The sequence below is a fragment of the Centruroides vittatus genome, unplaced genomic scaffold, assembly GCF_030686945.1.
Source record: "Centruroides vittatus isolate TY-2023 unplaced genomic scaffold, ASM3068694v2 contig_2349, whole genome shotgun sequence".
Classification (NCBI taxonomy): domain Eukaryota; kingdom Metazoa; phylum Arthropoda; class Arachnida; order Scorpiones; family Buthidae; genus Centruroides; species Centruroides vittatus.
The window spans coordinates 36,052-49,276 of NW_027121469.1; the positions used below are offsets into that span (position 1 = coordinate 36,052).

The 13,225-nt window shown below is 27.7% G+C and overlaps 1 protein-coding gene across 1 annotated transcript in view; it reads left to right on the forward strand.

Annotated features, from left to right (window-relative positions):
* The first annotated feature begins 220 nt into the window (after positions 1–220).
* The window catches only part of LOC136971178 (uncharacterized), a 41,242-nt gene continuing 28,237 nt past the window's right edge, over positions 221–13,225 (forward strand). The window contains exon 1 of the mRNA XM_067265654.1: positions 221–264. The gene's annotated coding sequence lies outside the window, so the exon portion shown is untranslated. The remainder of the gene's footprint in view (positions 265–13,225) is intronic.

A 13,225-nucleotide genomic window follows, 5' to 3' on the forward strand; every position in this document is an offset into this window, starting at 1 on the left:
TTCTTAGAAGATCCATTTCGCAAAGAGGAAATAATTAACCACGTTCATTTTTAATATGCAAAACTAATAACGTTTATTTTTTATGGATGAATTATCATTTGATAATTAATAATAATCATGCAAGAAGATAATTATAAAATTTTAATTAATAATTTCTAATCGACGAAGTTTTTAAAAAAGTTTTTTAACATTTTCAATTTGATAGAATTAAATATATTGAAACTCGCATAAAGACTCGAAGGCTACGAACTTGGAGTTATTTAAGTGGGTGAAAGCAAGTTTTGCCGTTTTGTTTTTCTAAATAATTTTATTATTTTGTGGTTTAAATTTCAGAATATTATATTTTATTATCAAATTATCCTTTATATAAAAGATAATTTATATCTTCGTATTTGTCTGTTAGATTAACATCGGTGTGAAGCTTTATATATACATTTTATCTTTTATTTTTGGTTTTTTTTTTTTTTTTAAAGAATGTAACAGTTGACTTTGTGTGGGTTGTTAATAATGCAGTCGAGCGCATCCAATGTCGAATAATTTACTAACCTGCCGTTGATAATTGTTAAAATTATACGATTTTCTCTATACGAAAAGGAAGGATTATATATAATATAAATCATTCTCATGATTTTTTAAGAATTATTCTCCACATAATTCATCTAATGTACTTATGACATTTTTAAAAATTTAAAATACGTCATCAATTTTTTAAAAAAAATTTAAAATTTATTTCCTTTTAATACTTATCAATTCGAATTTAATAATTTTTTTTTACGTATAAAAATTAAATATACAATTTACTCTACTACAAAATGCTTTACTATAACTTTACTACAAAATGCTTAAAATAAAATTTATTATTATTTAATTAAAAAAATATATATTTAAAAAAAAATTCTAGGTGGAGAATTTATACGCAATTTAATAGAAAGAGCGCATGCGTACTTTTACGAAATTGTTAAAACGCCTCCGTCGCTATAGCAACGCCTTCGCAACTCTGCTCGCCATCTGGCAGTTGAAGCGATAACTACAACCGAGTCGCAGACGATAATTGTAAACCGATGTCGGAAAAAGAAGTTAACGGTCGATTAATTTTTTATTTTTTTTCTTCTCGTTAACATGATTCGATACCCGTTATATCTATAAAATTTTTATATAAATCGGTTAATCGAAAGAGAAGGTCGATACGCATTAAAGGAGCTCGTGACTCGATTCTCCAGATTTCAAAACCTGAAAATGTTTCTACATTAAAAAAAAAAACAAAATTTATGTCGAAAGGTAAGTTTATTCGTATTAAATCCTTCTATTTTACACTATTTAAGAAGGAATTTTCTTTAAATTATATAAAATCAATGGTATATATATTATAATCACTTAAGCCTATGATTTGTATACATTTAAATTACACCCTTCATCTGAGGAATGTTAATTTGATATAACAGTAAAAAAATCATAACAATATTAGGAAAGGTTCTTCACATTTCTAGATATTTATTGTATTTATAGATAACAGTTAATATCTAGAAACTTGCTGTGTTTATATACACAATAAATATGCAGAAAGGTAATGAAGTAGATGTTAAATGAAAATATTTATTAAAAGTTTATGGGAACTTTGGAAGTGTTATATTTAATTTCTGGAAATGCCAAAGAAACCGAAACTGGTAAAATACACAAAAATTTGACGAATAGACATTTTTGGCGGCTTCGAGCTGTCGTCGCTATTTTTCTGCTGTTCCGTGTCGCTACGCCCACATCCGACTGGACTGTCTTGCCGTTATTTAAAAATTGACGTTCAATATAAACAGCTTTACTAAACCCTATATGTTGCAATAACTGCCATAAGCCATTGGGCTATAATTTAGCAAATTACTAATAAATTTGGCACCTAATGCCTCCCTCTAGGTGCCAAATTTATTAGTAATTTATAATTATTATTGCAAAATTGGTGTTTGAATTTTTATTCTCTTTTCAATGTCGTTCTTAACCCGAGGATGATGGCTTAAAGCTGTTGAAAACATTTGGTTGTCCATTAAATTCTCATGTATTTCACTAGAGGTTTTTCTTTGGTGATTCTAGATTAATATCTGGTATTTTGAGTTAGATTTAGTGCATTGAATTTCTGTATTTCTTACATAAGAGAATTAGTCAAAAGATAACTTATAAGCAATCGTGAACTGAAAGTAAAATAAATTTTAGTTGGTTATTTTTATCTGATTCCAAATTGTGGATAATGATAGAAATATTACAAAATTGTAATCTGATAGAAATTCTGTGTATCAGACTTGCCAAATAAATAATTTCCCAATATTAAATAGAGATAAATGTTTTTGACAAGTATGAGGTTTTTTGTAATACTTATGATGAACAAAAGTATGTTGTCAATCTTAGTTTAATAATTTTTTCATTGATAAACAAATGGTGTAAATAAAATCATTTGAGTTTAATGAAACAGTATCCCTGTGTTATTTGTAAAATATTTTAGTTTTGTTGTTACTTTTTTAATGTTCAATAACTTTTTTTATATACTTTTAAACATTTCAGTTTGAATAATTACAAAATGTAGAAGTCTCTCAATGCGATATGGATTTTCTATAAGATTTGTTGTCTTTACATAATGACAGATGAAAATGAACTTCAGAATTAATTTTGAAAGTTAATATAATGAAAAAGAACATCTAACAAAATTATTTGGATAATAGCTTTTTCTTAATTATGCCATTCAAATGAAAAAATGAATGTAATTACAAATAAAAAAAAATTGAGAATTGCTCCACTGAAATTGATGTTTTGTCAAATTTATTTTGACAATAAGAAAATACTGTCTTATTAGTGTTGAAAAATCTTTTTTTAATTTGTAGTCTTTCCAGTTTTGTCATAGTGAGATAACAACAAAACAAAAAAAGTAGGCTTTTAGGTCTAGGATCTGTCTAGTTAAAAGCAAATAAAAAAAAAAAGTGCATTATGAATAATCTCTAACGAAATTTTTATTAGAAAAAAGACAAAATAAAGCTAAAAATTAAAATTTTTAACACTTAAATGTTTTTAAATTTTAATTTTTAACACTTAAAAAGTTGTAAATGATAAAATTAAAAGGCTATATTAAATTTGTTGTAAAATCTAAATATATACTATATTTTTTATTAAGTGTTTTAAATGAAAACTGACTCCAGAAGTAAAATGTGTGTAAAAATTCGACATGGCATTCATGTTAATTTCAAAACAGATTTCAAATAAAATTTAAATGGCAGATATATTTATAATTAAATTTATTTACATTAATATCCATTTTTAATTTAAAATTAAGGAAAATATTTAACATAAACCAAATTATCAAGTATTTTTTACTAGTTAATTTGTATAAATTTTAATTTTTTTTTACTAGTTAAAAGTTGTTCATTAAGATCAAAATGTTTACGTAATACAAGTGGTATTGTTGAATTTAATTATATCAATTATTTTTCTGAAATGAATTTTTAATCTGTTAGCTTGTATAAAATTTGATTCTTTACAAAATTCGTTACTAACCTAATGTAATTTTATATTATCAAATTAAAGATTAGGAAAGAGAAAGCTATTTGATAATATATTTGAAGTATTGAATGATGATCTTTAGGAAATCAGTAAGTTTTCTCCAAATTTGTCAGAAATTTAGTTATTTGTTATCAGAGTAGTGATTAACTTCTCAGAAGTTGTTTAAATTTTTAGATGATAGCTTTTATTTATTTTTTTGATGACAATCAACTCTATGTATACATTAAAAACATTACTGATTATGATAAGTAAGTGTGTGTGTGTGTAAACAAAACTACCACTACCACATACATGTATACATTTTATCATATTCACTGTTGTTTTTATAACCAATTATATTTAATTAAGTTTCACTTGACTAATTTTGCATGTTCTGAAATTATATTAGTAAATTTTTAAAATGAAAGTGAAAATGAACCTACTGATGATTTAATAAATTTTATATTTATATAAACTGATTGATTAAAATTTATATATATAGATACAGTACTGATTTTATGTTGTAATATTAAATATTATATTTAAATGAAAATTAGGTGTGTGTGTGTGTGTGTATATATATGTGTGTACACACACACACACACACACACACACACACACACACACACACGCACACACACCTAGTTTTCATTTTAAATTTTGTAAATAACAATAGTATTGTTGTTACATTTCTGATCTTTTCTTTATAACATAATAATTCAATTTATAATTATTAAAATTTACTTTGAATGTTTCTTCTAAATTTTTAATGTCTTCATATCCTGTTCCATTTCCACTGCTGTCAAGAGCTTGTATAGAGGCCTGGGAGTAGAGCAGGAGGTAGATCCTCATTTTGCTGTGTTTTATTTTGAGCAAATGAAATACATTGCTTTTTATTAATAAACATTCTGTCTTAAAGATTTTTATTTCCATTAGTAAAAATAACATTTAACTTTATAGGAGTAGAAACTACTACTGGTCCCCTAAGTTTTTTCTGGGCCTAGGTAAAATCCACAGCTTCTCCTTATCAATAGCCCCGCTTCTTCCATACACCTCAGGAATAAAAGTTTGCATAACAGCCTCAATATAAAGGTCAACTTTGTTGTGTGAACTTATGTTTTTGAGGAGTCTGGAATGAGAAGATATATTAATACTGTGTTTCTTCTAAATTTGTGAATTTTAATATTTTTCATCCTGGATTTTTTTACCAATTGGAATTTGTTTGTGAGTTATTAAAATAAATGTATGCAGTAGAGTTAATGATGAATGCAATGATAAAATAACTATTTATTCCAAAAGAAGAAAAAAGTGAACTAAATTGTTTCAACAAACAGTTATCAGATTTCTGAGGAAATGAATAATCATCAAAGTCTTTAAAGGAAGTGTCAACTTCCCTCAATGACTGTATATTTAAAGAATTTTTCAACTTTTTTGACTAATCTGTTTACCAATTTTCTACTGAGCCTGTTTTAACTATGGAAATCAATCTAAAGTTTGTTACTAAAATGGTAAAAATCATATCTAATGATTAAGATTAATAATTTGATAGGTTAGGCTAATTTAATTATAGAGAACTTTATTCAAAGAAGAATTTAAATCCAAATGTTTCAAAAGTTGTTTAGATATATAATAAGTTTATTATATGGAAGTACTCGTTTTGACCATTCTTTTACTAGAACCACAAAATTTGTAACAGAGCAAAATATTTCATGTTAGATATAAAATTTTGGCTGAAAAAAACTAACAACTTCAAGAAAAATTGTAAATATAAAAATTTATTCTAATCTTAGAATTATTTGTCTTTAAAGAAAACTTTAAATCAATCTTAGAAGTTAAATCCACTAATTTCATTTTTGTAGTCATAGATAAGCATCTGATAAAAATATTTACAAATACTATTTTTTAGTTCTAAAGAAAACAAAAACTAGTTTAATAACTCCTAATGCTCTCTATCTTGTTTTAATAAAAGCAGAATTTCATACAATAAATCAGGAATGGGCAACCTGCGGCTCGCATTAATATGTTTTGTGGCCCGTGTCGCATAAAATATGAATAAATATATCAGTTTTTCACCTTAAGGAAGTATGCAGCAAAAATTCAAACATTATTTCTAGAACTTATGTATGTGAATAGTTTTTCTTGCAATAAATCTAGTAAAAATTAAAACAAGAAACTGGCTAACAGACACATCGAATCTAATTTAAAACTAGCAGTGACTAATATTTAACAAAATATTTCAGATATACAGTGGGTGATCGGTAATGAACAGTTCGGTTAACGAACAAATCAGATAACGAACACTTTTGTGAAAGATTTTTATGTTTGGATAACAAACACCTCACAGAACAAACGCAAGAAGTGATATAAAATAATGAATACCTATTGGTCTTCCCTTGTCTCCAGGCAACAATTTGGAACTTTTCGGAATGGGGGAGACATCGGCGCTCAACCCGGTATTTACTGACTGGATAGTATTCCTCTGAACTTTGAAATCCTCCCTCATAATTCCAGTCTTTTATTTTTCTGACAGAAACAATTCTTTTATAGTATTTGTGAGATTGTCGGGTGGGCACACATTAAATTTTACGTTGATTTTTATTTTTGAAAGGTGAGAGTATAATACCAAAGGTAAAAAGTGGACAGATGATGTCTGATGTTGCTGGGTAGTATGGCTTGAACAAGTCTACAGTTGGCTGCAGTTCAATCTTATCTAAGAAAGATACTGTATAATCAAGAAGACTCAAGCAGCTAAAGGAGTAACAAAAATCACATCTGAGAAATATAGAACATTGAAGAGCTCATAATGGAACCTGAAACTGATCTGATGACAGAAGAATGCCAAGAACTCTTGAATGAAGAACACCAAGAAACTCAGTGAGATAAGATATATTTTCTTCTGAAAAAGAGGATTAATGCCGATATTGTCTATTAAAGATCTTTTGAAGAAGTGGGAGGATGTGAGAACAAGTCTTAGAATGGCATCCAAACCAGGTTGATGTTAATAGGCTTAGGGATCTTTACAATTACAATGCTATTAATTACTTCTGAAAAATCCTAGAGAAAAAAGCAATTGACAGATTCTTTAACCCCCACAAATAGAAAAAAACATGACTAATAAAAATGCAAGACTGTATATATGTGTTTTTATTATTACATATAAATAAATGTAGTAAGAAAGTATATATTTTTTATTTTTTGGGGTCTCCAGAACAAATTAATCAAATTCTCATAAAAACCTGTGGTAAATCGATAATTGTTTAACAAACAATTTGGATAGCAAACAAAGTCTTGGAATGGATTGTTTGTTAACTTATCACCCACTGTATTACATTTACATCTGCCAGAAGCTAAACTATATATATCTATGCTAATTTATAATTATATATGAATAAAGAATTGTGATTTATAAACAACATTGCTAAACCTGATATACTGTAAAGCTAGATACTAAACCAATGCCGAATTCTATCTGGCAATGAATTGTGATTTACCGACATTTCCCCCCCTCTTTTCTCTTGTATCCAACCTGTGTCAGTTCAAAAGTTTTGAAATGCGACCCTTACATAGAAAAAAGGTTGCCTATCCCTGCAATAAATTATACAGAATAAAGTATAGTATTCACATTAAATCTTTTTCTATAGCTTAGATTCTGAAAAAATTACAGTACTAATAACTAAACTTGAATTTGTTTATATTTTTGTTCTATTTATTTAGCATAAAGTATACATTTTTAAAAATAAATTTCTATATTCTGCAAATTAACACACTATAAAAATCAAAATTGTAATTTAAACTTAACTGATGATTAAAAAATTTTAAGATAAAATTGACTTTATTTTAATATCTATTTAAAGCATTACATTAACTAAATAATATTACTATATTATTTTAATTAAAATATTTTGAATGTCACATTTGAATATAATTAACCTTTTTTATTTTTAAATAGCTTTCAAATATTAAAGAAAATAGGTAATATTATATTAAAAAAATACATATAAAAGACTAATTATTGTTCTAGGCAATTTGACATGAAAGTCTTCCATTGCAGAGACAACCATTTATTAGAGGTTATACCTCTGCAAAAACATGCAAAACAGTTTAAAATGTTTACAGGTGACAAGCCAAACAATTAAAAAATACGTAATTTCTATCAAAAAATGGCTGATGAATTTACACATTAAAAAATACATATAAAAGACTAAAATGTCTTGATTTTTGCCATGTCCTCCTGTTGTTCCTGGTGATTCGACATGGCAAAAATTAAGACATTTTAGTCTTTTATACACATTTTTTAATGTATAAATTCATCAGCCAATTTTCATTACTTTTTATTTAAGTAATATAAACAACATTGTTTGCACATTTGTGTTTTATTTATTTAGTTTCAGTATAATTTTTATTAATTTTAAAATTGCTAAAAAACTGTCTTGTCATTTTTATATCTATTAGGACAAATATGCACCCTTATTTTGTGATTAACAACAAAAAATCAATCCAATATTAATGATCATCAAGATTTTAATTTGAACCATGCAATTCGGTGATAAGGGAAAAGACAATTGTTAATGTTATGATAAATTTCATTGACCAAGACAGATTCATTGGTCAATGAAATTTATCATCAGCTTCTGTAACAGGTTAAATTTTTATAAATTAGATAATGAAATTTATCATTTTTCAATATTTATTTATAACTGTTCAATTTGTAATTGAATTTTTACTTTTTTATCAATATAAAATTAAATTTAATTAGTACATAAAAAGTGTGTTATTTAAATATTGTAATTTTGTCTGGAAACAATATATACATTTTAAAAAACTAAAATTCCTTTAATTATTTATACTGTTTTATTATTTCTTATATTTTCTGAATACTATTAAAAAATATAAGTGTATCTAACAAGCTAAACTTGTTCTCTCTGTAGTGTGTGGAGAAAATTTTCGATTCCAATTATAACAAACAGGAGGGAAAAAAATGGTATGATGAATGTATATGCACAATGTCTATGCTTATGCACAGTTATAAATTCATCTATTTATATTGAGACATTTTTACTTCATTCCTGTGTTGTAGTCTGTAGTGTTGCACACTATATGGACTACAGCACAGGATTGATCCTGTAATCAGTGTTACTATTTCAGTATAATTGTACAATATATTTTTATAAAATTGTCAGTACTACTATTTGAAAAGCTGTTTTTAGTACAAAATCTAAAATTAATGATTGTATAAAACTTGTATCATTAAAACAGTGTACTTTTATTTTCATCAATTAAAGTTATGCCACTTCTAATGGTAAATAACTTAAGTAAGAAAAATAAAAATGGAGAAATAAATATATTTTATGTAACACAAATAGCTGAATTGGTACAAATTTGGTAGTACTTAAAATTATAGTGATGCCTACATACATATTTTTGTATTTTATTAAATGGTTATTTAGCTGTTTGCAGCAAAAGTATCTAAATTAAGTTAATTATATAAATTTTATAGTGTTGGAAGTTTTTAGATTAAATTTTGTTACTTATTGAATAGGAAAATAACAGTTAAATTTAGAATAAAATGTAATTTTTATTGTAACATTTTGTGACACTGACATCTGTTTTCAGTTATCACTTTTTACTTTTTAAACAGATCTAAAGATATATAGTTTTTAATTTAAATTTTCCACTTTGCAGTATGTCTTCTGTAACTTCAATACATCTTCTGTCAAGCTTTAGTACACTTTTAAATTTACCTGTAGCACCAATGCCTGTGAAGTATGCTTCTTCCACCTAAGACAAGAATGTGCATTACCTATCACCGTTTCCCTGATGGATAGCTTTTAAAGGGTTGTGTGTATCAACTTTATGGGAAATGAAGGCAATACTTAAATCTATACTTGTTTACAGGAGTTATGAAAATCTAAACACTTTTAGCCTCGCATCTGGTTTGGAATATCTATTACATGTAAATTTGCATTTTGCTATGAAAATTCAATCAATAATATTTTTACTAGTATTTTGAAGCATGCATTTTCTTCCTTACATGCCTTTACTGTGAAGCTTGGTAATGTAGAAATGAAATAAACAGGTGTCCTGATAAAGTTGTCAAAAATGGCCAAAAATATAATTGTATATTACCAGTGCCAAAGCACTCATGCCTTGCTCAGTGAGGGATTAACGGTTAGTGAGAGAAGTCAAAATTTAGTGAAACTTGGGTTCTAATGTAATTAGAGAATTGTTTCATTTGAAGGCGTGATGTTTGTAACTAATAAAAACATTAAATAGAAATATTTGACAAATTGTTACTAAAAGGCAATTTACTAGGGATTTTCTTCATTATAAATGTTATAAAATTACATATATTTGTCCATAGAGCTTAGGATAGTATCAAAGGAAATGGAAGGTGGGCCTGAAAGTTATTTTGACAAAGAACAAGTTATAAAATTAGAATATTTTTGATAGTATCCATAATTGAAAACTTTCATATATGTAGGGAATAGAACAATGAAGGATGGAATAGTACAATTATGATCCATTTGCCAGCAAAATAGGTAAAACTTAATTCTTGCATTTGTCTTCCATGATCACTTCTGTTTTTCTCAACAGTTATTGTCGTCCCTCTGGTGTGCCTCTCCTTTACACCTCCTTGTTTATTTTCTTAATAGTTTAGGAATTTTACTCATCTTATCCCCATATATATTTAGCACAAATCTACTGTTAAAACCAGATGATGCTTTGTAGAGAGAGAATTCATAATTCCCGTTAGCGAAGGAACTGGAGAGTGGGAAAATGGCAAAGTTGACTGCAGACAAACTTCATGAGATTTTGCAAGAATTTAGAAATGAAAAAATTTATTTTTGATGGAAAACTTACTCAGTGATGTCTACAATGTGACAATAAATGTTGATGAAAAGCATGAAAAGTCTAGGATCCAGCAATGTATAGAGCTAGTGGAAGGAACGGCGAAACTATATCAAGGCGCCTCTAGCGGCAACGCCAGGTAACGGAATCAGGGCTACAAAGGCAGCACCAGTGTTGTTCCACCTAGTACTTCTGTACTAATTTAGTATCTTTTTACTTGTTCTAGTACCAAGATCCCCAACACTGTTTTCCTAGTACCATTCATGAAATCCTAATACCTTTCCTTTCAATTTAGTACTTTTCAAAACGTTCATTTTTATTCTATATTTCTATATTTTTTTTACCTTACTTTCGCAGTAAATAGATGTTTTTATTGCTTCCTAATTCAAGTGCAGCAGTTGATCGTATTTTTTTGGAATTAAATTTAATAAAAACTAAACTACAAAATCGAGTTCTTACTGATTCCTGTGAGGCACTGTTATTAGCAAAGGAGCTACTTAAAAGCAACAATGATAAAATGTTACACTTGGAAACCATCATCTGCTTCAACCATACAAAAACATTCTAGTGAGTAAGATTCTGATGATGATGATCTTGCCAGTGATTTTTCAATATGATAGTTTTAAAGTTTCATGTTTTATTACTTTTGTTTCAACATTTTGTTCATTTGATTGTTGTTGAGAAATAGTAGCATTCTTGCAATATATGAATTTATCCTGTATGAGTTTTGTTTACGATATATATTTTAATAAATAGGAATTTGATAAATTATAAATTTATATATTATAACTATATATTTAAAAATAATATTGTAGCGCTTCGCTGCTATTAAATATATGTATATATTTATGTATTTTTTTTTTTTGTTCGATTGTTCTATTTTATATGTTTGTTTTTTCGTTTATGTCGCGTCGCGTATATGTTTTTGTATCGGGTTTTAGATGTAACGCACAGCCATTTTGTTGTGTACCGTACCGTCTGTTGTTGTCATTGCTGTGCCGCGGTTTTTGATTGGCTATTTGGGGGATCACGTGGGAGGAAAAGAAAAAGCTCCCGGATGGTGGGAAATAAAAACGGGTGACTTCCACGTGTCGAGGCATTTTTTCTTTTTTGTGGATCGGGGATCTGGAGCGGTGAAGAGACGAGAGAAAGGATTCGAAGCAGAGCAGCCGATCAGGAAGAGAAAAAACAAGAACCAGTGAGAAGAATCTCATTTCGTAACAACGTGTCCCACGAAATACGGCAACGGTATCTACCATCTTGTAAATGTTTGTATAGTTTTTTAAGGTTTAACTTGCGTATTAGTTTTAGTCTCGTGATTAATTAATGTTGTAATCATAGTGTTATTGTCATCCTTATTTTTGTTAAGAACGCTGTTTGCCTGTTTAAATCAGGCGATCAATCCCCCATTTTTTGTGTGTGTAATTAATAAACCTTTGTTTGTTTATCTATACACTTCTACCGACTATTCATTTCCACTTTCTTTCATACCCGCAAACCACGTGATTGCGGAGTCCACAATATATATATACATTCAGCAGTTTATGGTTAAATTAATGCCTGCATTAGTCAATGCAATCACTTCTCAGCTTATGACGGGTTTAGTTCCGCAACTTTGGACGTAAGTTGAGAAGTGACTGTACTTAACAACAAAACAGTTAGCTATCTTACACAAGCACACTCAAAGGGTAACTAACTGCAGAACAAAACTAAAGATTCTGCAATCAATCGCCAGAAGTGTGCAAGATATATATGTATACGATATATATTTGACAAAAACTATAAAAAATTGATACATTTTAAAAATTTTTTAATGAAATTTTTTCATTGTAAGTTGAGGTGGTCATAACTTGAAGTGACTGTAGATCATTTTGATTTAATGTATTGATTCTGCACGTATGTATGTCATATTATCGATAGTATGTTTTTAAAAATTGATATTAATATCTCACATTACTGGTTAACTTTGTACCTGGCGGTGCAGTAATATAGGTAACACTCCAACCGATTACACAAGTTTTTTTTGAAGTTTTGTGTGGCAGAAAGTTGTGGTTCATTATCACAGGAAAAAAACAAGCACTGCGTTTCAATGCGTATCCAATTCAAAGACGCACGTGTTTTTCCGAAGCAGTTTTCTTTGCCTGCGTACAGGTGGTGCTCAACTCAATTCCACTAGCTCTATCGGAAGTACAAAACATAAGAACAAATCCATAAGAGAAACTTCAATAGTTTATTGGACAGGCCTTGCAAAATGTTGTCAGTTCTCCAAAGAATCAATTTTTTTCTTAGTACTGCTGAAACATTTATCAGGGCAAGAATTTTGTTGTTGAAACTGAATTAACCTATGTTTAAAAATTATCTTGAAAAATATATTGGAAAGAAATTTCCAGATGAAAGTACTATTAGGAAGATTTTCAGTAATAATAATAAAATTATTTATTGATATAAATTGTTTTTTGATACAAACACCTAAATGTTTGATTTTACAAAATTTATGTTTTTAAACTTGTATTCTTTAAATGTGAATTCTAATCATAAGATTTAAACATATCCACAAGTTTAGTATTAAACAATTTTTAAACAAAATAATTTGTTAAATAATGAATTAAATATTAGATATTAGAGTTTTGTAAAAATCTATTGACTTTGTCTTACCATCCCACTCCGATCAGGGCCAGGCTTGTTAACAAAATAGGTCTGGGAATTCTGATATCATCACATGCCCTCAGAATAAAACTTCAATAATAGTTTTAATAAAGATTGAAATAAAAAAGTTTCACATTCTGAGCTAAGACTTCTCTAAGTAATGACAGTCAATATATAAATATGTATTTGATAATTTTTATTTTTCTGGTTGTTATAT